Genomic DNA, 4,849 nt, shown 5'->3' on the forward strand with positions numbered 1-4,849 from the left:
CCTATTAATAAGGCCTTCCCTTCCCAAGCATGCAGCATGATTCAGAACCCAGTACTCCAGGCGGCACACCCTGGTGTGGGTGGCAGGATGGGCACTGAACCCCGCACTGGAGGCGGGAGGACCTGCACCTGTGCAGACCCCTCTGGACTGTCGATAACAGATGATGGCATCTTGGGGAGAGTGGCTGCCCACCAAAGAGGACCCTGAGAAAGAAAATAGCATGAACACCTGGGTGGGGGTGGGCGGGCGGGGACAAGCATTAGAGGGTGAAGTTGAGATAGTTCTGAGAGACATTCACTCAAGAAAAACACCAACAATGCACCGTGTGGTTGTCTAATGTGCTGACGTACGAACGCTGCTGGGCCCTGCAGTCCTAGTTCTGAATCCGGTCTCTTTTTCCCTGCAGTGTTGTGAGCGAAGGGAGAAGCTGACTCCACGTTTTTCCATATGAAACAAGTCACTGTCATTATGGCTTTCTTTTTTTTTTTTTTTAAATTTTTTTAAAAATTTATTTATTTATTTATTCATTTTTTAGAGAGGAGGGAGAGACAGAGAGAGAGGAGTGACAGAGAGAGAAGGGGGGAGGAGCTGGAAGCATCAACTCCCATATGTGCCTTGACCAGGCAAGCCCAGGGTTTCGAACCGGCTACCTCAGCATTTCCAGGTTGATGCTTTATCCACTGCGCCACCACAGGTCAGGCCATTATGGCTTTCTTATCAAGTATCTCTTTCCCTTTGTTCCAGTTTATTTTTTTTTACCAAATTTATGTTTAGAGGTTAGACTTGCAAACATCAAAGCACCACAAATGTGTGTGACATCTAGTGACACTGGGTTGAGAAATGCCAATGTAAATACCATATATCAAATTGCCATTGTTTCACACCAGGATAAAAAGGGGGTGTTGGTAGTGGTAGTGGGGTGGGGAAAGTTGTTCTGGAAAGAAAGGAAAAGAGCAGAACCAATCTCATGCAGCCAAGTGGTGAAGTTGAAGGTATGTGACCCCATGACCTCTCAGGCCGCCATATGGGCGGCTACTGTGTGTCCTGGCGAAGGAAATGGGGACCGAGGGCAGTGGCTGGCGTATGTATGCGACAGTGCATTGATGTTACCGGCAGACTGGGAACAACTGGTTTCTGTTGAGCTTGAGACCACACGTGTTCCAATGCTCCAGAAGAAAAGTTCCCACGCAAACTGGAAGTGTCCAGAGCTGCCAGGACTGGTCAGTACTCTTCCTGCTGCTGGGGCTGCTGTTCGTGGACTTGTTCCTCTGCTTCGGACTCTTCCGGGTGGCCCTCGGGCTTGTCTGAGGCATCGAGGACTTCCATTAGTCACTGTACCAGGTTGTCGTTCTGCCCTTGTTCTTGGGAGAGCAGCTCCATCTCTCTCAACTTCCCAAAGTAGAAATCCCTTTCCTTTTCCACACCTTCAAGGGCGAGTTTTAACGAATGTACCTTTTCATTAAAGCTGTATGACCTGTGTGTCCAGATCTTTATCGGATCTGGCCGCTGAGCAGCTGGATGAAGCTCTTTTGGCTGAAGAGCTTTTTGCGATTTGCCCTTGCTGAGCTTCTATGGGGTCATACTCCTTCCTGTCATAGCTAGCATCGTAGAGTTTCTTAAACCACTGAATAAGAGCCAGGTTGTCTCGGAAACACCGTTTCACCAGTTTCTCCACTGGAATTACGTTATCAACATTCATTCACTTAGAGGATGCTTGCAGAAGTTTAAAATTGTGAATATACGCATGATCCAACTTTGCTTGAAATTTTACTTTCTTCAAACTAATGCAGCCAGGAAAGAGCATGTCCATGAACCGGCAATAGGCCGCTCCTGAACAAAGCTGATCCACTTTTTTTTTTCAGAGACAGAGAGAGAGAGAGAGGGATAGACAGGGACAGACAGACAGGAACAGAGAGGTGAGGAGCATCAATCATTAGGTTTTCATTGTGTGTTGCAACACCTTAGTTGTTCATTGATTGCTTTCTCATATGTGCCTTGACCGCAGGCCTTCACCAGACCGAGTGACCCCTTGCTCAAGCCAGTGACCTTGGGTCCAAGCTGGTGAGCTTTTGCTCAAACCAGATGAGCCCGCGCTCAAGCTGGCGACCTCGGGGTCCGGAACCTGGGTCCTCTGCATCCCAGTCCGATGCTCTATCCACCGCGCCACGGCCTGGTCTGGCAAAGCTGATCCACCCTTGTGTAGTTTAAAGATACTATGTCATTAACCCACGCAGTGATGTCAGGTCTGCTCATAGTCTCTTGGGTTATCGAGGTAGAATACACAGACTGCTGTTCCCCAGCTTGAGCATCCACAGTCTCTTGCTGGCTGTCGAGATGAACTGTTCCTCTGAGAAATGGGATGCTTTTTGGTCTCTGTTCTGTTTCACTCTACAGTCTTATTCAGCCAAGTTGTAAGCCTGGGGTCCTTGCAGGTTAGAAGCAGGAGCAGCGTCCAAACCTCAATCAAGACCGGAGGGACTGCCTCCATTCTTTCTTGCTTTTTTTTTTTTTAATTTTTTTTTTTAAAAGACATACACTTTATAAATTTTTATTTTATTTTTTATTTATTCATTTTAAAGAGGAGAGGGAGAGACAGAGAGAGAGAGGAGAGAGACAGAGAGAGAGAAGGAGGGGAGGAGCTGGAAGCATCAACTCCCATATGTGCCTTGACCAGGCAAGCCCAGGGTTTCAAACCGGCGACCTCAGCATTTCCAGGTCGACGCTTTATCCACTGCGCCACCACAGGTCAGGCCTCCATTATTTCTTTAAAGCAATTCTCAACTCAACTGTTAATTTAAATAACATCGTGTGTAGAATTTGTCCTGTCCTTCTCCTTAACATCATGAGCTGAATCTTAATGGGCTAAAACAGAATTCATTCAATAGAGGAAAGAGTAAGAAAGCAGAGACCTCCTAACAGTGGGAATAGCCTATGCAAAGGAGTGCCACACTGGAATACAGGCTGATCATACAATGTCCCTTCAGGTGAACATTTAAAAATCCTTCTTCAGATTTTATTTAGAGGAGAGGCAAAAGAAGAGGTCCTAGTAAAGGGCAAAGAGGAAGATGTCCAGATGGCAGAGCCCTGACCCTCTCCCTCTTCTGTTGGCTTGAACAATTCTGCTCTGCCCCAAACTTGCAAGCCCCACTCAACAAAGCAAACCACCTTGTACTGGTTAGCTATTGCTGCATAACATCATTTCCAAACTTAGTGATTTAAAAACCATAGTACAACCCTATCTGGATAGATTAGTTGGTTAGAGCATTGTCCTGAAGCACAGAGGTTGCTGGTTCAAACCCCAGTCAAGGCGCATACATGAACAGCTCAATGCTTCTGTGTGTGTGTGTGTGTGTGTGTGTGTCTTCCTTCCTCTCTTGCTAAAATCAATAAATAAAAATTAAAAAAAATTGAAAAGCACAGTATACACTGATTATCTCTCATAGTGTCTGTGGGTCTGGAATTCAGGAATGGTGGGGCAGTCCGGCTCAGGGTCTCCTAAGCAGTGGCAGGTGGGTGCTGACTTAGGTCGGAGTCATCTGGAAGGCTCCTTCACTCTTGTGCAAGAAGATGTGCTTGGGTTGGAAAGACGTGACTCGAGGGGGCTGGAGCAGTTGGGGCTCTCCAGGCACCTCTCTTTTTGTGCAGTCTCTCTGTGCAGTCTTTCCAGCATGGTGAGTTCAGGGTAGCTGGTCTTTTTTAATTAAAGATTTTCTTTGTTTTACAGAGACAGAGAGAGAGTCAGAGAGAGGAACAGATAGGGATAGACAGACAGGAACAGAGAGAGAGAGAGAGAAGCATCAATCATCAGTTTTTCGTTGTGACACCTTAGTTGTTCATTGATTGCTTTCTCATATGTGCCTTGACCGTGGGCCTTCAGCAGACTGAGTAACCCCTTGCTCAAGCCAGCGACCTTGGGTCCAAGCTGGTGAACTTTGCCCAAAGCAGATGAGCCCACACTCAAGCTGGCGACCTTGCGGTCTTGAATCTGGGTCCTCCACATCCCAGTCTGACACCCTATCCACTGCGCCACCACTCGGTCTAATTAAAGATTTTGATATATTGATTTTACAGAGAGAGGAGAGGGAAGGTGGATTAATAAGTATCAACTCATATATGTACCTTGACTGCACAAACCCAGGTTTTGAACTGGTGACCTCAGCATTCTAGGTTAATGCTTTATCTACTGCACCACCACAGGCCAGGCAAGGGTAGCTGGTCTTCTTAAGTCAGTTTGGGACTCCCAAGGTATGTGCCTCAAGCCGGGTTGAAGCTGTTGTGCATTGTCCCCTCTGCCACACTGTCAGTTATGAAAAGTTACAAGGATTGGCCAGGTTCAAAGAAGAGGAACATGGACCCCACCTCTCAATGGACAAATGTCACTGTCACATTGTGAAAGAGCAAAGGGGATCGACAGATGTCTCGGAAAGTACAGTCGCCCACAGCTGGCTTTTGAGAAGACTCACTGTCCTCAGCAGTTTAGCCGCCATGCACTCTTACCTGAGCATGTCCTGGGAGGGTCTCACCTTCACCCCTGCAGTAAACTTGTCAGCCATCAGGTGAGCTATCTGGCCATTCCAATTTTTTTTTTGGAGATCTGGACTAACCCAGTTTTCTCCATCTTCTCTGTTCCTTTGCATACCAGGTTGAATAGTGTCACCCCCATATTCATGTCCACCCAGAACCTTAGAATGTCACCATATTTTGAAATAGGGTTCTTGACAATATAATTAAAATGGGTTAGGGTGGACCCTAAATCCAAGGACTGGTGTTCTTATAAAGAGAGGAACACAGACAAACACAGAGGGAAGATGGTGTGAAGACACAGAGACACACAGGGAGATATCACGTG

The 4,849-nt window shown here is 46.8% G+C and overlaps 1 pseudogene; it reads right to left on the reverse strand.

The window, feature by feature from the left end:
* Positions 1–1,038: 1,038 nt before the first annotated feature.
* LOC136313594 (microtubule-associated protein RP/EB family member 2 pseudogene) lies at positions 1,039–4,553 on the reverse strand (annotated as a pseudogene).
* Between the last annotated feature and the right edge of the window lie 296 nt (positions 4,554–4,849).

Source organism: Saccopteryx bilineata, chromosome 9 (assembly GCF_036850765.1).
Source record: "Saccopteryx bilineata isolate mSacBil1 chromosome 9, mSacBil1_pri_phased_curated, whole genome shotgun sequence".
Lineage (NCBI taxonomy): Eukaryota > Metazoa > Chordata > Mammalia > Chiroptera > Emballonuridae > Saccopteryx > Saccopteryx bilineata.